Source organism: Ambystoma mexicanum, chromosome 1p (genome assembly GCF_040938575.1).
Source record: "Ambystoma mexicanum isolate Mex_15411 chromosome 1p, UKY_AmexF1_1, whole genome shotgun sequence".
NCBI lineage: Eukaryota > Metazoa > Chordata > Amphibia > Caudata > Ambystomatidae > Ambystoma > Ambystoma mexicanum.
The window spans coordinates 289,133,871-289,159,390 of record NC_090921.1 but is presented as its reverse complement, the minus strand read 5'-3'; the positions used below and the strand labels follow the sequence as shown (position 1 = coordinate 289,159,390).

Genomic DNA, 25,520 nt, shown 5'->3' with positions numbered 1-25,520 from the left:
TGGGGGGTAACAGGAGAGACACGAGGCATGAACGGGGGGTGGGGGGCAACAGCAGGGAGACACGGGGCATGACTGGGGGGTGGGGGGTAAAAGGAAAGAGACACAGGGCATGAGAGGGGGGCGGGGGGGTAACAAGAGAGAGACACGGGGCATGAGTGGGGGGTGGGAGGCAACAGCAGGGAGACACGGGGCATGAGCAGGGGGTGGGGGTTAACAGGAGAGAGACACGGGGCCTGAGCGGGGGTGGGGGGCAACAGGAGGGAGACACAGGGCATGACCGGGGGGTGGGGGGCAACAGGGAGACACAGGGCATGGCTGGGGGGTCGGGGCAACAGGAGAGGGACTCAGGGCTTGACCTTGGGGTGGGGGGCAATAGGAGAGAGACACGGGGCATGAGAGGGGGGTGGGGGGCAACAGGAGAGAGACAGGGGGCATGAGCGGGGGTCGGGGGCAACAGCAGGGAGACACGGGGCATGAGCGGGGGGTGGGGGGAACACAAGGGAGACACGGGGCATGAGCAGGGGTGTGGGGGTAACAGGAGACAGACACGGGGCATGAGCGGGTTGTGAGGGGCAACAGCAGGGAGACACGGGGCATGAGTGGGGGTGGGGGGTAACAGGAGAGACACGAGGCATGAACGGGGGGTGGGGGGCAACAGCAGGGAGACACGGGGCATGACTGGGGGGTGGGGGGTAAAAGGAAAGAGACACAGGGCATGAGAGGGGGGGTGGGGGGGTAACAAGAGAGAGACACGGGGCATGAGTGGGGGGTGGGGGGGCAACAGCAGGGAGACACGGGCATGAGTGGGGGGTGGGAGGCAACAGCAGGGAGACACGGGGCATGAGCAGGGGGTGGGGGTTAACAGGAGAGAGACACGGGGCATAAGCGGGGTTGGAGGGCAACAGCAGGAAGACACGGGGCATGAGCGGGGGTGGGGGGCAACAGGAGAGAGACACGGGGCATGAGCGGGGGGTGGGGGGTAACAGGAGAGAGACACGGGGAATGAAAGGGGGGTGGGGGGTTAACAGGAGAGAGACACGGGGCATGAGCGGGGTTGAGGGTAACAGGAGAGAGACTCGGGCATGAGCAGGGGGTGGGGGGCAACAGCAGGGAGAGACGGGGCATGACCGGGGGTGGGGGGCAACATGAGAGAGACACTGGGCATGAGAGGGGTGTGAGGGTAACAGGAGAGAGACACGGGGCATGAGCCGGGGGTGGGGGGCAACATGAGAGAGACACGGGGCATGAGCGGGGGGTGGGGGGCAACAGCAGGGAGACACGGGGCATGAGCGGGGGTGGGGGAAACACGAGGGAGACACGGGGCATGAGCGGGGGGTCGGAGTTAACAGGAGAGAGAGACATGGGGCATGAGCGGGGGGTAGGGGGCAACAGGAGAGAGACACGGGGCATGAGCGGGCAGTGGGGGGGCAACAGCAGGGAGATGTTGCTTAGATTATTTGTCTCTCAATGAATGCCATCGGTTTGGGTTTGCACTGGGGATCAGATTTCACAAGAGCCACAGTATGTCTCCAAACTGTGTTGGGTCCCTGACCCTGGTTGGCAGATCTGGCTTCCTTTGACCAAGTACTGCAATGAAGAAGAGAACACAAGTGGCTTGGATGCTCCTCTAAGCTGAGGTGGGCCCTTGGCTCTGGTTGGCAGACCTGGTTTCCTCCTACCAGGCACTGCAATGCAGAAGAGTGGCTTGGATACTCCTGCAAGGTGAGGTGGGTCCCTGACACTGCTTGGCAGACCTGGTTTTCTCCTACCAGGCACTGCAACCAAGAAGAGTGGCTTGAATTTTCCTCCAAGCTGTGGTTGGTCCCTAACCCTGATTGGCAGACCTGGTTTCCTCCTTCCTCAGATCTCTTAGTTTCAAACACAAACTTGGTTCAAAGGCCTGCCAAGCTCTGTGTTCCTTTGTACTCTTCTCATAGTTATGTTTATCGTCTATTAATGTTACATACAGACTTAGTTTACTCCCCTGCCAAGTACTGTCTTCAGATATATTACACTCACAGTTCTCTTTGTGTTTTTTTCATATGTGACAGTCCTGGGTCACCCTCACTCCAAGTACTGCCATGAAGAAGATTATGCCTTCTTATCACTGGATATGTCCTTTTCCCTTATTACTGTGTCTTGGTAAACCGTCTCTTAGGATTGCGTAGGGGCTGTCCTCTTTCCCCCACTTTTCAGTCTTCATGCTTTTTAGGGTTTCCTTCACTTTATGGGGACCCCCAACCAAAGGCTCAGCCATCCATTTACCGCCAGGATCTTGGCTGCAGCCTTCCGGTTGGTCGCGGGCTACCCTGTGTTTTTTCTGCTTTGCTGGTTCTCTGACATTCCTGTCCGCTTGCTGCAATGGCTCCAAACCCACTTTAGCATCTCCCTCTTCATCAGACCACGTGTTCCTGTTAGACTGTGCTGCTCACACTTCCCACAGCCAGCCTCTCGTTTTGTTTAGCGGTAACAGTAGAGATCGCCCCTTTATCGTCTCCGTGCTTGGATCTACTTTTGCCGACTTTCTCTCCGAGCCTCAGTCCCTCTCGTGATTCCTCCCCGGAGCATCTGACAAGTCCGTTGTCAGTCTTTATGCTCCCAACCAGTATGCTCTGTGACTGAAGACTAGACTGTTCAGATAGAGTCTTCTGAGTGAACTGTGCAGCTCTGTGCCTCTTCCTTGTCACAGTTTCTTGCTTCAGATCTTCATTTTAATCATCCCTATTCTTCCTCATATCAGTCCTTCCTACTGCTTCCATAGTACAGAAATGTATAGGATAGGAGGGTAGGGTTGACGAGAGTGGGGGTGAAGGACAGGTGGGTCAAGGTGGATACAGCGTGCTCCCACTATAGTCGCCACTGGTCCCATAGGGGTTTTCCCGTTCCATGAGATCCACTCTCAGAATGTCATCCCCACAGGGACTATCGGATAGCGGCCTCACCTCCTGGGATTCGTCACAATGTCCACTTATGCATTGTACCCAGTGACTGTTCCATTTACTCCCCTCCACAACCTGGTCAGAATGTCCCTCAAGCTCCCATTGTAAGAAGCTCACAGCTTCCCGGCAAATCTAATTTCTTATCTATTGTACATTCTTTTGTGATCAAAAGAGCATTGTTCCTCCTGTAAATAAATACATTAATAAATACTTATTACAATTGCTTATTGATTTGCACCCGACACCTATCCCCATTGCCTTGCAAGTGAATTCAGTGTTACAGAGCTCCAGGTCCTTGTGGACAAAGTAGTCAGACAAGCCGACATGCTATTTGGAGCACAAGAACAAAATTCCTCTTTCCATAGGAATATATAACCACTGAAGAACAATAAAAGCAAAATAAAAACACTTCAAAATGTAGATCAACCACACTTAGCAACACTAAAAAAGGAAAACATGGATATTAAAGAGCACTCGAACTGATGCAATTCTATTATTAAATCATTAAATCTATGGTTCCGGACGCACCTCAAGACCTTCCTCTTTGCTTCTGCCTTCTCTCTACATCTCCCCTGCTGATTTCCTGTCTGATACTGCACTGGTCACCTGGCTACCCTCTGATTTTGGGCACAGGTCCCTGCCTGCTCAGTTGCACACCCGCACTGCCTCCCAGCAACCCTTGCACTTGGGTCTGTATCTGTAACCCTACAGTCCCCCTGCATGCACTTTAAGACACCTGCTGTCTACATCTACCCTTGCACTTGCCACTGGCTGCACTTCTTGTTATTGTTTTGATCCCATGTACAGCACTGCCCCCTCCCCTTTCCCCAGGCACTTTTCCACTCCCCCCCTGGCACTGCACTTGCGCGATCTCAATGTCACTTGGTCTAGTAAGATCGTTGTCTCTGTCCTCCCTCTGTTCCCCCTTCCTTGCCTTGTCGCTCCCTGAAACACTTGTGCATAGGTGCGTTACAAATGTCATATCATATCATATATACAGAAAATCTGAATCGGCATAATGATCCAATTGCCTATAGTCACCACATTGGATACGATGCATAATATCAGGGATGAGCTAGTATTAAGGAAAGTTCCTAATTTTTCATGTCTGATGACTTATTTGTTATATACATGCTTGATTTGACTCAACAACTGTGCACCATAACATGTATTTTTGGGATGTTGAGGCTGAAAAAAAGTCACTATTATTTTTAATGTTTAACTCTCAATCAAATACATGCATTAACACAATACAAATTATATTTTATTTAAAGGCAGTAAAATATAGTTAGATAATTTCTGTTGAAAAAGAATATACCAAGCAAAGGAATTTCTCAATAGAACAGGAAACACCATTGCTTTAAAACCAAAACTGTCAGTTTTTAATGGCAAATGATGACTTTCATTCATGAAGAGTTGATGTAAACTTCTCGCTTAAAGCTCTCAAATCTATATTAGCTCATGCGTATACACCCAGCAGAATTTATGTTTTAAATGTGCTTTATAGTGACACATTTTCCAAATTATTGCTTACTTCAATTGGGACAAGCGCCATGCTATGTCAGCCACAGATTTTGCATGGCCCAGACATTCACAGAGTGCGCTGATTTGCTATTTTAAGGTCATGTTTTACGGATAATACTCTAATACTTTATTCATCTGATCTGTTTATTGAAACATCACGTGGAAACTATTTAAAACTTCAGGGTTTCTAAAAACCCGTACTTACACCGTGAACTCTAAATGCGAGTGCTGGCATGATACTTACTGCTATAAAAATATCAACTTAGCTAACATTATATGTTTTAGGCAAACCACAGATGCGTGTACCCGTTTATTTTTAAACATGTAATTGTTTGAGCAATTCATTACTATTTTTGTTGCTACAATAGGTTGATCCTTATGTCAAACTCGCAAATAGAGCAATCTCCTATGATACCCCGATATATGTTTTTGCGAGATGTGATTTGTTTTTATTTTTATAGGAAAGTTAGAGCAAAAGTTCACTGAGGTGCTTGTCTTTCAAGTCATGAATTCCTTGTTTTGAAACAGATGATGCAGCAATTGCTTTGATTCATATTTAAAGTTGCCGCCCAAGTAAAGAGTGCTTTCATTCATTCACGTGAAGCACTTTGTTTTGCAGCCAGGAAGGGATGAGAGTGGGTGAGGGGCGCAAAGCAGAGTCAAATGCACACAGCCTTTGTCATTCAGAACTTGATGGCTGCCGTTCACACCTTAGCCGCCTGGTAGCCATGGCAATTTGAGCTTATATGCAAGGGAGAGGGGTTGCCCAGAACACAAGGGAAAATCAGGCGGGCACACTGAAAAGGAAATACCTTGCTTGTCAGTTTATATCATGAAATTGTAAATGTCCAGAGGTCACAGTTTACAGGCGGAAAGTTCACTGAGTTACTTTAAGTTTTGGAGATGAAATTGTGCTTTTCAGTTTACAGCCGCAGGGAATATTTACACCCACAGGAATGTATCACCTTTGCTTGTGTGTCCAAGAAAACAGATCTAGTTAAAGCCTATGCGTGCTGTGAGCAATCGGGAACGGGAACACTGTGACCAAAGCAGAGGTCCTTTGGTAGAACTGTTTTTGTACACGCTCTCCGAGCGATAATGTGGACATACTGCAGATATGGAAACATGATCAGCAGCATACATATAGCATATAAACATTTAGGTGAGCATTAGAAACTATCGAGCACCGCATCAGGATTAAGGTGCATTGATTCAGCTGTGTGAAGCAATGAAAGAAATAGAAATGTCGCATTGAATGTCAGAACAGAGCTGCATTGGCAGAATAGTGTGCAAATCCAGGGAGAGACTGCTCAGTGAAGAAAAGGCTCACTGAAGACATGGGTGTGCAATCTACAGTAAAAGATTTAAATCTTGGCAGGACTGGCTCAGTCTTTCATAATTCCAATATCAATAAAGTGCATACCATTAATTTAGGTCATTATACCTCTTATTATTTCAGCTTATAGAAGGGGGAGAAATCTGACATAAATACAACCATGTAATTGTTATTGTTATTATGCCCACATTTGACAAACGTGTTGCGGATACATTAGGACTGAGCTCCACTAACAGAGCTGTCTGTGGATATTAGCACAAAAGGGCAGCGATTTCAGGAAGAAACTGGTGGAAATTCTGTAACAGCCACTTTTTTGGTCAGCAACAGAAAGGGTAGCCTTTTTACCGCCCCCCACCCCCAAACTACAAGTTTGGCTTGAAGTCTAAGATATTCCTCGAGCATCATGCTGCAGTTAAATCTGCCTATTTAAGGTCAAACATCGGCTAAATTTCCGCTTCCAGAAATTCCACTAGAATCCCCATTGAGTCCTACGAAATCCAAAAATGGGGATTAACATTGTGCTTCCACCACGTGTAATCCTGTGGTAAACCCACAAGACCAAGTGGCAGTAACGGTAAATGAGTTTGGTGGTAATTTGGCAGATTTACGGCCAAATTATCATCAAACTCATAATGAAGCCCAATGATAAACCCAAACTCATAATGAAGCTGTTCTTCATGGAAATCCTACATCGCCTTTTACTTTCAAAACCAACAGTGACACAATGGGCCTCATTACGAGGGTGGCGGTAACCCCGTAATACCGTTACCACTGCCTGATATCCCAGTGCCACCAGGATATCACAAGTGGCTGCGGTAACTATAATTCCACATTTACAGGGAGTCCACTAGGACTCCATGGAAATGGGGTCACTGAAGCACTGGCATCGCTGCAAACAGTGCCAGTGCTTCAGTGACAACCCTGCTGGTAGGTGCCTGAAAACCCGGCAGGTCAGGCCTGTCGGCGGATCCGTGGCACCTACCGGCATTGTTGTAGTATGGCGGTCTGGAAAGGGTGCCGGTACGTTTCTACTGGTACCCTTATTTCTGGACCACCATACTTGTAATGAGGCCCAATGTCTTCTGATGAAGGCAAGATATTAATTGACGGACTCAGTTTTGATACAACTGAACATGACTTTGAGCAACATTTAGCAAATATGGCGCAATCGATGAGGTTGTAGCAATAAAGAACCGTGAAACACAGAGATCCAGAGGGTTTGCATTCCTGTGATGATGCAAAGAATGCATCAAAGGGCATGGGCGGCAAGGCCCTGGATGGGCGCCAGATCCGAGTGCACCATGGAGGCAAATCGGACGGAAGCCGTGGAGGGTACCGAGTAGGGACTGGGAGTGGATTTTCTTGTGGAGGAAGAGGGCGGGGTGACGATAGTTATGGTAGGAGAGGGTATTTATCCAGAAGCAGAATATATAGAGGTGGTGGATAAGGAGGCAGATATGGTAGATCCCAGGACTCTAAGAGCAGTGGTGGTGGGAGCAGTGGCAGCTATGGAGGTGGATCGTATAGAGACAGTTATGATAACTAATGCTTGCAACGATAAAAAAATCCTGACTCAAGCTCGTCCATACAATAGCTGTATTTCTAAAGGTTTTTGGAGCTGTGCTGAATCGTTGTTCTGCACCTGTATTTTTTTTACTGAATTGCAACTGGTCTGATCTTGTAAAATATACCTTGTTTATAAAACTTGTTCTACATTTTTGTTGTCCACATTTCTCGCTGTTTTAGCCTTTTGATAAAAGGTCCACAATGCAAACTGTTTTTAAAAGATGTGTTTTATTTTTATTTTTTGTCGTGCAATGTGCCTGAAAATCAAAATTTACTTTTGGACTTTACCATTTGAAGAGCGGACAAAAAGGCAAAGGGCTGATGCAGAAGAGTAGAAGTAGAGCTCTCATGATGATAGTCAGATGATAGTCTGCTTGGGTGAACAGTATGCGTGTTGAAATTGTGCCCCAAGCCTTGGGTGCTTCTTGTGACTCTGAAGAAGAAGGTTTAGTTCCTTTTCTTAGGTGATCATTGAAGGTTTCAGCTAGGCACTGGCTGCTTGTTCTGCTGGCCAGAAGTCAATAAAGAGTCTCATGATGACCTGCAGCTATAACCCCTTGCCTCCATTGCTTTATCTAGGTTTTTCCCATAACATGAAGCTACAAGATGGGACTGAAGGTATGCTCATATGAAAGCATAAGTCTCACAAACTAAAAGCTGTGCATTTGCTGGCCAAAGATGAATCTCCTGAAAGTATTTTGCTCTGCATTCACCTCTATGGTGTGGGGGCAGTAAGTAGGCTTGGAGATTAATGAGCTTCAAGGAGGCTCATGGTACGCAACCTCAACCACGGAAATCACCCATTGTAACTGCTTTAGGAAACAATCTATTCACCACACAGCTGCCTACCCCACTTGAAGTCCTTTATATGTTCCACTGATTTCCTTCTTCAAAGACCTCATAACACATTGTTTGATCAGACACTCGATGAATACAAAACTGCACCAATCGAAAATATGTGTGCCCATTTTCCACTGCCCTTTTCCATTTAAAGGCCTTACATTATATCAGATCTATAATTTATGTTAACATATGCAGGCAAGTTTTCCCAACTGTTGGCAAGAGGACCCAAACAACTTTTTGAAATGGCCCCTTGAACGTCTTCTTTCAGCCCTGCATGTCTTTCAATAAATTGCTGTAATCTTTAAAACATGTAATGTCCTGATAACTGTTTCTTTCTAGCACTTTGTTACAGCTCTTGGTACATATGCTGGTTTTATAGACGTGAATAAAAAAAATAATAGATTGTATTAACTTGTTAACTCATTGGTACACATTTTATCATTAGCAAAGAATAAAGACTGAGACAGCTCTATCATCATTTGAACCAGTGAATTGCATGTTCACACCAAACCCTCCTGCAGGTACTCAAGCCACCCAACTATGTCATGGAACATACCCATGTAGAGTATCTTGTGAGGAAAGAGGAAACCATCACTTTAGAAGTCAGTTCCGGTCGTGGCCACTGTGCATGTTGCACCAATGATTTTAAAAGAGGGAAGATCACTGGCCAGACCATGGCCATTTGCACTGGTCTACCCGCTGAGGCCCATAACACCCTAGGTATCTCAGGATCCACTTCCCTTTGGCCATTTCCAGTGGGCCAGTAGCCATGACTGATGGTCTCAGGTCCACTGGCCACAGCTGTGTCCACTGTATTTCACTGGCCACAGCTGTGTCCATTTAACATGTTGTTTCAAGTCTTCCCAAAGACCCTTTGCCCCCCTGATCTGTGCTTAAATGAGGTTTAAATTGGAGTTCAAGGGACTCCCCCCCCCTATTACTATTCCTGTGATGATACCACCAGAGTATCCAGATTCCCACTCCCGGCAATGTAACAAGACAAAGTATCAAAATTAAAATGTCTTCCCCATCCTCACTGGCACTCACCATGTCACCCCCTCTTTTTTCTTGGGTCCCCACCACAACCATTATGTTTTCCCTCCTTGACCCTCTTCTACTACCCCTTTCACTTTTTTAGTTTAGTGTGAAGCTCTTTCTTTTCCAAGCAGGTCTTGCGATGTTGCCGCGTTAATCTCGCGAGATTCCCCAGGTATTCCACCAATAAGCCAAAAATGTTCTACCCCAAATGGGCTCCCAAGCCCACCCGAAGACCACCATTTCACATCTTGTCCTCTTTCCTACTCCCCACCGTTGAACAGATGATAATACACCCCTTTTCCTCCTCGGAATAGAATTTTGAGTACTTTTTATTTTCGGCTTCCGCCAGTGTTATCATGGGAAGCGCTTGCAGTACTGTAGCTTTCTGTTATATACTTGATACATTATTTCCATTGCAAATTTTGCTGCCATTTCATTAGGAATACGAGCTGCCCATGAGGAGCAAATGTACATCTCTACTAAGTTCAAGGACTGGTGTTCTTTACATTTGAAAGATCATTTCTCCTAAAAAATAATGTATCATTTGCTGCATTGAAAGTTTTGTAAGCCACTTTGTGTCACAGGAGGAAAAGACGACATCTTGCAGTTTTCCCCAGCCATTACTCTCTCTCTGGGCACGAGAAGGCAGGTCTAAAATGGCTGTTGTGCTGTTGTGGGCTCACCCAGAGCCTATACCTAAACACACGGTGTGTGGTTACAGCTGGTTTAGACTTGCTTACAACCCCAGACATCCCCAATCTACATCCTTTGTGGATAGGTCAGCGTGTTGGCAATTTATCTTCACATGCTATCACTAATAGGATGTAGCACCCTCCTCCTCAATAACACCTCTTTTGGGTATCAAACATTTCTAATACCACACAATGGAGGTCATTACGACCCAGGCGGTAAGTATCTGATATTCCCGCCATGGCGTAATGAACGTTTACGCCGTGCATCGATGGCGGAAAGAGCGTCACATTCCGACCCATCGCGCACGAGCATTACGCCATGGCGGTAATGTAAATTACGCCATGGCGGAAACGGCCCCTACTGGCATCGTACGCCGCGCAAGGTGCTCTACCGCCACCCATCTTAGCGGCGACCGTAGTGAGCGGACACCGTAGTTAGCGGTCACCGTAATTAGCGGTCACCGTAAATAAGCGGAACCGGAAGTAGCGTCATCGCGGCGGAACGGGAAACAGCACGGCGGCCATCTTGAAAAACACAATCCATTGCCATCCTCCCCAACCATACCAGATCCAACCCTGAGACCTGTCCCAACCCATCACCCACCCAATTACCTACATAAAAATGCCCAAAGTTGTGAAGAAGGCATGCGATCGGCAGCGTCAGGACCGAGTTTCTCGGGAGGAACTGACCATGCTCGCTGAGACTCTTCAGGACAATGCTGCCGTAGTATTTTCTACGCAAATGACCAGGCTGGCAATAGCCAAAAAGAAGGCCATATGGTCCCTGGTGGCAGAGCGTGTCAGTGCGGTGGGGACCGTACCCCGCAACCCACAGCAGTGCAGGAAGCGGTGGGATGACCTGAGGCTCTGTGTCAGATGCATCATCTCCGCTAATCGCAACCTGGGCCTGGCTACTGGGGGAGGATCTGACTCCCCTATCAAACTCCAACCATGGGAGGAAATATGTGCCAGCACAATAGGCATGGAAGGCATCGAAGGTGTAGGAGGGATGGAAAGAGGAGCGCCGACATCAGGCGATGAAGGTAGGTGCCTCAAATCAAGACATGCTATAGTCACTGAAGTCCATTCATGTGTAACACAATGTTGCCCTAGAGTGTAAATGCAACACATCAGCTGGACACTGCCCACAGCCACATGCGACCTCCACCCTGTATACATGTACCATGCACACCCTAACTGCAGGCACCCACATACCTCCATCCTTATTCCACACAAAAAGGAGACAACCTGCATGCCCCTGCCTCAAATGTGCCTCATCTAGTGACCAAAATCATGTCAATCATTGCCATTCCAATGTCCGCAGACCCATCAATAACGCTCTCCCTCCTTTGCTCCACCACAGGCTCAGAATCCAACCCCGAGGATGAGGACACCCCTGCCACAAAAAAAGCCAAGAGGGCCAAGACCACCGTGCACAGACCCTCCACCTCAGCTGCAGTGAGCCAGACCCCACAGCAGGCAAAATCCTCTGCCAGCACACAGGACGGGCCACCGACAGGCACCCCAGCAGGCAGCAGGCCAGCAGCAGCAGCTGTCCCCACGTCCCCACATTGTCCACCACCGAAGGACCCGCTTCTGCAGGCAGCAGCACCATAGGGGAAACAGCTGCCATTGCAGCATGCTTTGACTCCGATACAGAGGAGCCCGATGTTGGACGCCCCACTGAACTGCCTCATTCCCCCTGTTTGTCCCATACCAGCCCCCATGAGGATCCCACACAGGGGCACCCAGAGGAAGAGGACTGGCCATCCACCCCATGCCCCGCTGAAAGTCCACAGGAGGGGAGCAGCCCCTCCGTTACACCACCTGGAATGGGCATGGCCCAGCAGAGGCAACAGTCCCTTGAGGATGTCATTGCACGTCAGCAACAGCTGTCCACGCTCCTCAATGAGCATGCTGCGGAATGTGTGGGGGGCTAGGGCAGCCATAGAACAATCTACGGAGACCCTAAGGTCCGAAATTGAGCCGAGCACGGAGACCCTGAGGGCTGCAATGCAGTCCACCTCAAGGGACATTTGTGGGGAACTTGCCGCCGTGCGCCGTGTGCTCTCGGAGCTGTCCCACACCCTTCAGGACATGTATGCACTTGAGCAGCCAGGGACATCCTCCGTTGCCAGTTCTGCCCAAAGCAGCCCCGTCCGACGATCAGGACGGAACCTGCGCTCCACAGGCAGGGGTGCCCCGGGGGCCGGGAGAGGGGGCTTGCAATAGCGTGTGCCCACTGTTACAGGCATCTTTAGCCACTCACAGGGTGTGTGTTGGGTTGTTCAGGGGGGAGGGGGGAGGGGGTGTGTTGGGGTGTTCAGGGGGGAGGGGGGAGGGGGTGTGTTGGGGTGTTCAGGGGGGAGGGGGTGTGTTGGGGTGTTCAGGGGGGAGGGGGTTTGTCACAAGAATTTACAATTGAAATACACATTTTCCTTTTTCCCAAATCAAATGTGTGGACATTTTCATTGCGTATGTGTGCTTTATTGGTGTACAGTCCACAGTGTATTTGACCCAGAGACACACAGTGCCCCAAGTGCCGTCTCCATGTGATACACACCAGCCGTGTGTGCTAGAAGCATTGGTCGATGATATTTTGACGCATTTCACACCCCTCCTGTGCATCGCCTCCTCCATGAGGTGCGGTCCCATCTGCACCCTCCTCATCCTCATCGTCAGGTGGTTGCAGTTCTGCGTCAGGGGGCAGGGGCACATTTCGTCTGATGCACATATTGTGTAGCATGACACATGCCATGACCATCTTTGCCACCTTCTCATGGCGGTACAGGAGTGCCCCGCCAGACCTGCTGAGGCAGCGAAACCGTGCCTTCAAGAGGCCGAATGCCTGCTCAATGACCACACGGGTACGTGTATGTGCACAGTTGAAGTCCTCCTCATGCTGGTTCTGTGGGTTCCGGACTGGTGTAAGGAGCCACCTCTTCAGAGGATAGCCTGCATCACCTGTATGTGGGCGAGAATGTATGTGTCAGTCATGACGTCTAATTCAGAACATGATGTGCCACCATGGCTTGCATCCAACTGTTACTTTGGACCACTTCTAAATGCACTAATTGATTCACACTATGCGACCGGTATATGCTCATGGCTCTCATGGCCTGTTTTGCATGCCATCAACCAATGTATGCAGAGGGGTCGAGTGCCTTGTGAGTGCCCATCCACTGTGTTCGTTCATGCCGTTTGTTTTGGTGGCCTGGCACGTGTCCTGTGATGTCAATGCTCACATCATTGCAACATTGCTGTCGGCCTCATCATGACCCCAGTGAGCAATACTGATGTTGATAGGGACATTTTGGGGGCCATGCTGTCTGTGTAATGGTGTGTTGATGTTTCTGTCCGTCATGTGCCTCCTTCGTGCGCAGTTATGGGGGACAGGCCTTTCGGTTGATGGTGTTTGGTGACGTGCATGTAGGTGCATTTCGTTGTAGTCAATGTGGTCTGAATTGGTACAATGCACTTGCAGATGGTTGTGTCATGGTTGGGACACAACCTCATTCACATGGTAGGGCTGCATACATCATGTATGGGGTTTACTGGTGTTGGGTGAAGTTTGGGTTGTTTTAGGGTATGATCTGGCTCTGTTGTCGCTGCTACTCACAGCCAGGTGGAGTATGCATCACCCCCCCTTTCAGCCCGGTGGAGTATGCATCATTCCCCCCCTTTCAGCCCGGTGGAGTATGCATCATTCCCCCCTCCCCTTTCAGCCCGGTGGAGTATGCATCATCCCCCCCCCCTTTCAGCCCGGAGGAGTATGCATAATTCCTCCCCCCCTTTCAGCCCGGTGGAGTATGCATCATTCCCCCCCTTTCAGCCCGGTGGAGTATGCATCATTCCCCCCCCTTTCAGCCCGGTGGAGTATGCATCATCCCCCCTCCCCCTTTCAGCCCGGTGGAGTATGCATCATTCCCCCCCTTTCAGCCCGGTGGAGTATGCATCATTCCCCCCCCTTTCAGCCAGGTGGAGTATGCATCACCCCCCCCCCTTTCAGCCAGGTGGAGTATGCATCATCCCCCCCCTTTCAGCCCGGTGGAGTATGCATCATTCCCCCCCCCCTTTCAGCCCGGTGGAGTATGCATCACCCCCCCCCCACTTTCAGCCAGGTGGAGTATGCATTGGTACATCATTCACCTACCCACTTCACATTTCCATGGTCATGACATTAGACTCACCGAGTAGCCAGGATGTTGGGCCTGCATGTCGCTCCATGTAGCGTGGTATTGTGGAGTTCCTCAGGACCATTGAATCATGGGTTGCTCCGGGGAATCGGGCACAACAATGTGTGATGATCCTGTTGGAGTCACAGACCATTTGCACGTTGGTTGAGTGGAATTGTTTCCGGTTGCGGTACGGTACCTCCATGGCATGTGGAACCACCAATCCCACATGGGTGCAGTCGATGGCACCAATGCAACCAGGTATGCCGGCTAGTGCATGGAAACCCACTTTGGTGTTTGCAATCTCCTGGGCAGTCCGTGGTAATGAGATGTGGTCGTCTGTGTGCTTGAGGAGGGCATCGAGCACTTGGATAAGTGTACTTGAGAATAATGGTTGTGAAATGCCATGCAAGTGCCCCACTGTGTGCTGGTAGGTGCCTGTGGCCAGGAAGTGGAGTACAGACACTACCTTCAGTAGGGGTGGGATGGCGGTTGGTGTTTCTATCATGCTGACGATGTCGTTGTGTGTCATGTCTACGATGGCGGTGATGGTGTCACGGTCCAAACGGTACAGGGTGTGGATCTGCTCGGCAGTGAGGTTGAATGGACTGGCTCTGATGCGTGGGATTGGGGGCTGCCTGCGTGGTGGCACTGGCTGTGCTTGTGGGGCTTGCTGGCCCTGCCTTGCCCTCCTTCTCCTCCTGCGTCTCCTCTGTGCTGCCTGTTGTTGTTGTTGTTGTTGTTGTTGTTGTAGCACTTGCATTGCTATCAGGTCCTCCAGCCCCAACATTGCTAGTCCTATTGGTATCATTGTGGAGTGTGACTGGGTGTGGGAAGGGGTGGGGTGTGCTCTTTTTGTACTTCCTGAGTCTGTATTGCCTCCACCTGTGCTGTTTCTGTGCACCTGTGGCAGCTGGATTCACTTTACATGGCCATTTACGGTTGGTTCGCGATGGCGTAATTAGCACCATGGCGGTAAGGTACTTAACGGGCTGGGTGATGGCGTTAGGTGCATGTCCGCTTGGGTCGGCATTTGCGTACCTTTCTGCTATGCCAGTAATTACGGTGTGGGAGGTCGCGTGCGCGCCTCCTTGGAGCAGTTAGCGGCAGCGTTAACTACGATGCCGCTAATGGCATCGTAGTTAACGGTCACGGGTCATAATCGGACCTAGCGGAAAACAATGGCGGTAATCATTTACCGCCATCGTTTTTCACTTAGCGCCAGGGTCATAATGAGGGCCAATATCTACAGTCAGTTAAACATCTCTTTTGGTTATTAATGTTACTCTTCACTCTCATCACACTACATCCATATGGGGACTTCAGAAGCACTATTGTCAAACACCATCTCTGTGGGGACTTTAATGGCATTATTATCACACACTATGTCTGTGGGGACTTCAACTGCATTATTATCACACATCACCTCTGTAAGGACTATACCAGACCCTTCATCACACTCACTCTATGTTGTGACTCAAACATCTCCAACAACTACACCACCTCTTTCGGGACGCCAATGCCACAATCATCACACACCATCTCTGTGGGGACTTCAATAACGCAATCCTCACACATCAACTCTCGGAGGACTTTGCAATCTCCCACCTCACTCACCCCCTATGTTGAAACTTAATACATTCTAATATTGCACAAAATATCTATGGTCACGTAAACATTTGTGTTTGATCTTAACATCTCTCTTCACTGATTGTCATCATACACCATCTATCTGGGGACTTCAACACCTCTATATTCACACTTCATCTCTGTGTGGACTTTAATGTCATTAGTACGCACCATCCCTATGGGAACTTTAATCCCACTATCATCATACACCAGCCCTATGAGGACTTTAAATCAACTTCATCACACTACATAAAATCCCTCTGGAGACATACATCTCACTGTCGCAATGCATCATCCCAAAGTAGGGAGTAACATATTTATAATCATACCATTATTGTGCAGAGAATCTATTCTCGTGATTAAGATGGTGTCTATGGAGCCATAAAACCGAAATATAATTCCCAGTATCCTATCTTTGCCACATAGCATGATCCTAGGCCAATCCCAATCAACTTGTCCCACTTGGAATGTGGCTTCCTGTCAACATTAGTGTCTTTAAGTGAACATGCAAACATGACTTATCTGGTAGAAAATTCAAAATCATTAAACTGTATTCAGTAAGAACCCTATAAGTGTCTTAAAATTACTTGTATATGAAGAGAAAATTGTGTAATTAATGTGTGTTGTTATAAACCATGCATATTTACATTTGAAAATGAAAGCACTGGATTCCAAAACAGAGTAATGATGCAAGTTCCCACATGGATAGTAACACATGTTCAAGTCCCCACAAAGATGGTGCCGTACACACAATTTTAAAACAACATTTCAAAGCAATGTAGATGAAAGCACCAATATGATCAAACAATTGCTGTGGAGAAGATGTCTGTTGGCTTGAGGCGATGTGGTCTTCATGCTAATTTGGCGACTATGTATCACTGACACCCGACTTCTAATTCAGCTTCCTCAGTTTTCTGTCATCACACAGCACCTTTCTGGGACCAACAAAATCACCATCATCTCTCAACAACTTGTCTATGCGATGTGTAAAACAACCATCATCACACATTAACAATGAGGGCAAAATATAACATTAAACATTTCCATTTTAGAACGCATTTGTAGTGGTTTTGACATTCCCATCATCAACTACTATCTCTGCAGAGATTTTAACCTTACCAACATCACATAACATCTCTGTGGGGTCTTTAAAATCATTTTTGTGAAGTTATTGACCTTCACACTCCCTCGTTCATCTTAAATTCTGTATATCAACCAACTAAAACTCCCCTCACAGTGGCATGGCCAGTCATAACACCCACAAAGGGAAACCGCCCTTATCTGTTCTGTGATCCCCCCCACCATGTTGCATTGACACACCTACCCATGTTCATAAGATTAATCCTGTTAGTATTTCATGGAACACATCTAGGGCCCATATGTCAACACAAAATCCACATGTCCAACTCACCCTGTATCTTTACCAGTTCACAGAAAGCAAAGCATGTACTTCCACATCTGTATTAATTAACCCTTCAGGATTTGCAGATCACATTTGCTCTGCTTCCACCAATACCCACCTTCCTCTATTTCAGTACGTAATGCCATGAAGTCTCCAAAACAGCTTAAGCCACATTATACAAGATCCATTTACCAAACATTGTTACCTACCATCTCTGACTTTAACATTGCTGCACATCATCTCTGTGTAGACGTTAACATCATTATTATCCCACTCTACCACTATGAAGACTTTAATAGCACCATTATCAAACAAAACATTGCTGTGAGGACTAAAACATCAATATAATCAAACACCATCTCTGTGGGGTCTTCAAACTTATTTTTATCACACACCATCTCTGTAGGGGCTTGAACACCCTTATAAACACACACCATCGCTGTGGAGACTTTAACATCACTATATTCAAACACCATCTCTGTGGGGTCTTTAACCTCATTTCTATCACACACTATGTATAAGGTGAGTTTAACAATATTATAATCACACACCATCTTTGTGGGGACTTAATCATCACCATCATCACACACAATATGTGTGAGGACCATAAAGCCGTTATAATCACACACCATCTGTATGGGACTTCAACATAATTTTCACACTCAATACATGAACTGAAATGTGGTCTTCCGTAGTGAACCTTTTGCATTTTGGTGGTTTTATTGCATGCAATGTTTCTAGAAAACTGGTGGGGTCGGAGTCATAGTGGGTTAGAGGGGAATCATATTCAAAACCAGCATTGTTGATGTGTGGAGGCCAGAGGCAGTGCCTGAGTCCTCAGTGCCAGTATGGGTCTGTGTGGTTTGTGACAGTGGCACTTGGATTTCTCTTTTATCCAGACGGGAAAGCCCCAAATCTATTAAATGGCAGCACTGTGATACTTGATTTGCCACTGCCTTAGGGGGGTGAGTCAAATAAATAGAGATGATAGCGTTGGCAAGTCTTCATCAGGTTAATTTGGTATTAATAGACATAATGCTGCCATGTGTGAGGTGTAATACGTGTGTGTAGTGTAAGTGGTAGGAGAAGGAGGGGTACATCATTTAATATGTGGAAGGGGTGATGATTTATTAGGACAACCTTTGAGCAGTTGAATACTAGACTCACACTTTTAAGTTCCAGTTTTTTATTGACCTCTGTGTGGCCCCTGGGTGGACTTTAGCAATATTCTTATCACACACCTTCTATGTGGGGACTTTAGTGTTATCATTATCACATACCATCTCTGTGGGCACCTCAACATCTTAGAAATGACGCAACATCTCTGTGGGGACTTTAGTGTTCATTTGTGGAAACCTTATTTTGTACTTGTCATTTTTTCGTATTTTATTTAGATTTCTATAGCGGCTAACCCTAAGCGCTTAACATCATCATAATTACACACTGGGCCTCATTACACGGTAGGTGTTAAGGGTTAACGGTCACCGTTAATGGTGCCGGTGAGTGTTAACCCTTAACACCTTACTACGAGATCCCTTTGCGGGTCGGGTACTTTAACGCCTGCTTTTTGCAGGCATTAAAACCCAACCCGCAAAGGGACCAGGGAGCTAATTACGGTACCGCAATTTGCAGTGCCGTAATTAGCACCTTCCCCATTCCCATTGAGCCCTATGGGGCAAAAATGGGAATGGGGAAGGGCCTTGGAGGAAGGGGGAATTACCGCCCCACCAACCTTGGAATGGGGTGGTAATTCCCCTTTCCGCCAAGGTGGTACCGGTATGGTACCGGTGTCAACCAAGGTGCTAATAGCACCTTGGTTTAACACCTACCGAGTAATGATGCCCACTGTCTCTGTGGGGACTTGAGTTTTTTCATACTCACACACCATCTCTGTGGGGACTTTAGTGTTATCATTATCACTTACCATATCTGTGGGGATCTTATTTTATATATGTATTTTCTTTTGTATTTTATTTAGATTTCTATAGCGGCTAATGCCCAAATGCTTAACAGCATCATAATTACACACAGTCTCTGTGGCGACTTGAGTATAGTCCTAATCCCACACCATCTTTATGGGGACCTTATCATCATTGTAATCACACACCAGCTCTGTGGGGACTTTAGTGTTATCATAATCACTTGCCATATCTGTGGGGACCATATTTTGTATTTGTATTTTTTGTATTCTATTTAGATTTATATAGTGGCTAATGCCCAAGCACGTAACAGCACAATAGTTACACACTGTCGCTGTGGGGACTTGAGTATAGTCCTAATCACACACCATCTCTATGGGCATCTTACGATCATTGCAATCACACACCATCTCTGTGGGGACCTCAACATGATTGCAAGTACACACTGTCTCTGTGGGGATCGTTTCATGATTATCGCACATGATCTCTGTGGAAAATAACTTTTCCATAATCAAACATGACCCCTATAGGAAGGTTAACTCCACAATTAGTATACACATTCCAAAAGAAGAAAGCAACATCATTTCCATTAGACCATTTCTAAAGAGGAGATATGAGTTAGCAGGGAGGTGATGCCTGTGAAGAATGAAATCTAAATTTGAATTATTTATTCCTTTTTGGCCACAATGTGTGAGCCTGGGTCAATCAAGTCATCTCCTCTGTCCCAGTTATCTTTTCTGGAACATTTTCAGTGTTTATAATAGTGTTTAATGCCTGAAACTAAGTGCCTTTTTAAGTTTTGCATGCAAATTAAACATCTTGTAGGAAATCCCCAACCATCGAAATCCATCTGTTGTGATAGCTATAATGCAGGCAGGTACTCACTTGTAGAAATACAATTGTATAATGTCGATTGAGTACAATAAAGTAAGCATTTTTCCATTTGCTTATGGTGAAATCCATCCCAAATAAGAATAATAAAGTAAGTCCCCACAAGGATGGTAACACGCGTTCAAGTCCCCACAAAGATGGTACCGTACACGCGAGTAAAAATAAGTATTTTTGCAAATATGAAGTTGGATCCTGTATTATGAATTTTTTCGAAGTGCCAGTTTAGCGCTTATGATTAAAGGAGTTTGGAAGCACATCCCCTGGCTCCCGCGTATTATTACTTTGCATGATTAACACGGTTTCATTATTTTGATTGCAGTGTCCGACGCCTGTCGGAATACAACAGTGGCAACAAAGGTATTCTTACTGGGTTGTTAAGCCCAGCTGAACCCATTTCACCGCGCGGCGGCACGGCGCGAAGGCCGCACCTACAAGCCTGCAGCCTCATTGCCGCCTTGCACGATCGTGTCATTGCGTGCCCAGGCAGCAGCGAGGAAACAAGGTTCGCTCGCCTGCACGCACAGTTTTCAAGGCACCGCCACGGAGGAAAGTGCAGCCTGGGACACAAACATTCCACATAAGCCATGTGGGCCCCACATACCGACTTATCACTAACGCTACCAGCCGTCTGGAACTACAGGGTGTGACCAGCATCAGAGCACGTCAGAACACAGCGGATCACACGTGTTTGCCATTATGTCAGAAGATAACCTGGACAGTGGCCTTCAAAGCCCCCAAACCAGCTCCACCCCGAGACCGGTTGGCATCAGAGAAGAAGGTACCTCTGAATCCCTGCAACTGCAGGCAGTGCCGCATTTTGACATGACAGATACAAATAGTCTGGCACCTAGGTGGGCCAGATGGCTAGATATGGAGCTGAAGAGCTCCATATCTACATTGACGCCTCCGGAGTGAGAGAAGAGCGTCGGCTGACAGGAATTCTGCTTCATTCAATGGGTCCCACGGTACGTGATATCGTCTTTGAAATGCCTGATTCAAATACTGACTCATTCCAAGGTATCATTGACTCTTTGAACACCTATATTGACCACTGAGGAATGTCGATTATTAGAGACATGTCTTTCACACAACTACCCAGGACAAGGAAGAAAGCATGGACAATTTTGTCATGAGATTAAGAAAGAGAGCCAAATATTGTGACTTCGACAAATATTCCACTGACAAAGCTCTCAAATCTCAAGCCATTGCAGGGTGTGGATCGCCTGAATTTCGCAAAAAATTGCTGCAGAAAAGCAGGACACTGGAAGAAATCCTTCAAATAGCGAGGGCTGATGCTGCTCCAACACTACAAACCGAATCGCTTGGGAACATCACCATCACACAGAATGCCAACACAACAACAGTATGTCCCATTCGCACTCCTGCTGACTCATCGGATCAGAAGAAATGCTACAGATGCGGATTCCGATTTCCTCACGTAGGGCCGTGCCCTGCGATAGGCCATCACTGCGATAAATGCGGGGGAGAAAACCATTTCCAGTCCGTTTGCAAAAATATAAAATTCTTCCACAATGCAGAGACTAACAGAGAATCCTGGAAACAAGATGGCAGACATTTAAGGCGGGAACGTCCACGCAGATACTCAAGTCAATCTACCGTGCCCAGCAGGTGGCGCTCACCCAGCCCATCCAGAGAACACATGTCATCTACTTGTTGGCGGGAAGAAAGGAAGGACACCTCTAACCAGCACAAGAGCTGACATCACTCCCCGTATTGCAAATCAAGACAAAGAATTAGATACCTGGATGAGTCACCACAAGAAAGAAGAACCACCAGATCATCATCATCCAGCGGAGAAAGAAAACGAGCATACGTACATGCCATAGGCAACGACACAGCAGCTGAATACAGCCCAACGTTATTACTTCAACTCAATGGACAAACTTTGGAATTTCTAATTGATACAGGTGCTACTGTCAACGTCATAAGTGATATAGTATACAAGGATCTCGAAGTAAAGAAAGATTTACGGAAAGCTGACACATTGATATACCCTTACGGCTCCAATAAACCGCTATACTGCAAAGGCATGTTTACCGCAAAGTGTCAATACAAAGAGCTTGAACTATAGCGACAACATCTTGTTTTTGGCACCTCACAAGAAAGTCACGATGACACCCTGAGGAGAGTCTGCATAGCATTAGAAAATGCCCATCTCACACTAAACCCAGAGAAGTGCGAAATCAGTAAAACCACGTTAAAATTCTTTGGACACATATTTTCAAGCAAAGGCATGCGTCCAGATCCAGAGAAAGTGCAAGCACTGGTCGATGCCCCCACCCCCACTTCTCCATCAGCCATACGCTCAATCCTAGGGATGGCCAATTATTGCACCAGATACATACAAGACTTTGCGTCAGTGGGCACCCCACTAAGACTCCACAGGAAAAGATCGAGACTTCCAGTGGACAGCAGAGTGTGAGGAAGCGTTTCAAGAGATCAAACGGCGAATAGCCTCGGTCTCATGTATGGCATATTACGATCCTGCATATGACACTGAACTGACCGTGGATGCAGTCCAGTCGGTCTTGGAGCAATACTAGCTCAATCTAGACCAGGAGCATCACCGAACTCACCGAAACACATAGTGGCCTACGCCAGCCGAAGTCTATCACCTGCAGAGTGTGCATACTCTCAACCTGAAAAAGAAAGTCTTGCAGTTGTGTGGGCGTGCGAGCATTATCACCTCTTTCTATACGGGCGCCCGTTCACAGTTGTCACGGATCACCAGGCACTCACCACGATCTATGGAAAACCCACCGCCAAGATGCCACCCCGCATTGCCAGATGGGGTTTAAGGTTACAAGAATACTCATTTACCATCATTCACCGGCCAGGGAAAAACAACAACCCAGCAGACTTTCTATCTAGATACCCCTTGCCGGCACAAGAAGAAAGACAATCCACAAAAGCGAATCAGTATGTCAACTACCTTGTCAACAATGCGCTCCCAAAGCATATTTCCACAGCTCAACTCGTGGAAGCTACTAGCACAGATAAACTCTTGCAAATCGTACAAGAGTCCCTACAGTCAGGTCGGTGGCACATGAAAGATCGACTCGCATCGAGCCTATCTGCTCAAGAGGAGGCACAACTCTGCACCTTCAAACTAGTGCGACACACCTTGTCCGTGTCCCCGGAGGGTTTGCTTCTCAAAGAAAACAGGCATGTAATTCCATCCGGCATACAAAAACAAATACTGGACATAGCACATGCAGGACAATGTGGAGTGGTATCCACAAAAAGAAAGCTGAGGACCAAGGTCTGGTTTCCAAAAATGGACGAGCAGGTGGAAAGACTCATGAGCAAATGTCTCACATGTCAGGCAGTAGCCCTGAGAACGTTCCCAGCTCCACTACGGCCATCTAAAATGCCTCTGCAAGTGTGGGACGAGGTGGCAGTCGACATGTTTGGACCTTTAGAAAATGGGAAGTACGCACTAGTAATCGTGGACGAAATGTCACGCTTCCCTGAAGTGCATCTCATACACTCAACCAGCGCACAGACTGTAATACCTGCACTTGACAAAACATTTGCCGATTATGGTATTCCCTCAACTGTAAAGTCGGACAATGGGCCTCCTTTCAGCGGGCATGACTTTGCAATGTTCGCAGAGCACTTAGGTTTCCAACACAGGACAATAACACCTTTATGGCCACTAGCCAATGGAATGGCTGAACAATTTATGAGCAATCTCAAGAGGACCCTGCAAGTCTGTTCCATCACTAATGGGTCATTCATGCAAGCAATTTGCACACTACTAAGAGAATATCGGAACACCCCACACAGTACCACGGGCGTATGTCGTCCACTCTAATGTTTGGCCGGATCATACAGACACGACTTCCACACAACCCCCGTGTCCGTCCACCCGCGACCATCGTTGATGATGCACGAACAAGAGACAAAGTGAACAAAGAAAAGACAAAAATCTATGCAGATCAAAGGAGACAGGCTAAACCGTGCCGCATTCAAGTGGGCGACGTGGTACTAGTAAGACAAGATCAAAGCACCAAGGACACCCCGGCGTTCAGATCAGAGCCCATGACCGTGACCCACACCAACGGGTCCATGATAACGGCCGCCAGCCCACGTGGAACCATCACGAGAAACTCTTCATTCTTTAAAACTTTTGAAGGGTATACCGAACCTGTGGGAAACTCTGCCACGAACACTTATGACTCATCAGACATAGAGTCTGAATACCAAGAGGAAGAAAGGGACGCTAACGACAGCGATAGCGACACTTCAGCAAACTGGACAGTGACACCAAGATGAAGCCCGTCGAAACGGACCATACGCAGACCCACTCGATGGATAGAAGAAATGAACTGAGCCCATTTCTTATTTAAGTTGCGGGGAGATGTTGCGTCCTCTCTTTAGTTCAATTGCCCTGTTTAGGGGAGCCAAGTCACCTTTCTATTGTTGTGTGTGTGTGTGTGTGAGTGGGCTGCACCCCACGGGAAGTAGATGGGCGGATCTACTGTCCGAAGCGCCAGTTTTGCGCTTATGATTAAAGGAGTTTGGAAGCACATCCCCTGGCTCCCGGGTATTATTACTTTGCATGATTAGCACGGTTTCATTATTTTGATTACAGCGTTCCGACGCCTGTCGGAATACAACACACAGCATCGTAAGTGTGTTTGCTGCATGCGGCAATATAACAAACTCCGAGTGCTCTCAGATAAGAGGCCCAGCGAGAAATCCCAAACTTCCATGTAGGCCAGTGCGCCGCTGAAAGGGACACCGGCGGGATCGCGCCAGAGAAACTGCGCCCCGGTGTCACCCTGCCAGCGCTCTCCCCTTTGCCGTACAATTACAATCACCAACGTTTGAAAGAGAAATCTGGATCACTGCCAACCTCTGAAATTTTTCAGGGCAATGTTTTTTATACGCGTGGACTTCCTAAAATGTTTTTCTGAAAGAAAATGGGACCAATTGGGATATTTTAACATACATTTCCCAGCGATATAGATAGATACAAATATTTTTGGGAAGTTCCTGAATTCCGCTCAAACAGTTGCTCCAGGAGCACCAACTAACTGTGTGCCTTGGCAAGTGCCACGGTTGAGGTCATTATGCCTGACTCATTGATTTGATGCAGGAACTCCCACGAGCATATTCTTCATCGTCAGAATATTGACACCACCCATCTCCCCAAAGAAGTGATGCTCATAGAATACCGTAGGGCCACGGGAAAAAAAAATATTCATGTAGTTTGCGTGTTCACCCGAGCAATATCTGCACAGAACCACAGTGGCTGTGGCTGCAGAGAACTGTGTATAATGTGCACAGGGGGTGAAGGAAAGCTTCCCACAACATCGCAGTCCTGTAGGGATGGATCTGAAAACCAAGGCAAGTTCAGAACACAAGGCGGGGCATATTCAGAAAAGTGCATGTTTAAACGTATTTAGGAAGAACCGTAGGGGAAAAAAGGTTTTATTAATTGATAGCCATGACATTTACATAGCGACTTAATTGCGGACAACTTTTTCGCAACACGAGATTTTCCTTTGTGCGGCTTCTTTGGCGTCGAATGGTGTCA

The 25,520-nt window shown here is 47.4% G+C and overlaps 1 protein-coding gene and 1 pseudogene across 3 annotated transcripts in view; both read left to right on the top strand.

The window, feature by feature from the left end:
- The window catches only part of LOC138569196 (cold-inducible RNA-binding protein-like), a 158,326-nt gene that overhangs the window by 120,874 nt on the left and 11,932 nt on the right, over window positions 1-25,520 (top strand). The gene's annotated exons all lie outside the window — the stretch shown is intronic.
- On the top strand, window positions 1,419-12,219 carry LOC138569192 (cold-inducible RNA-binding protein B-like; annotated as a pseudogene).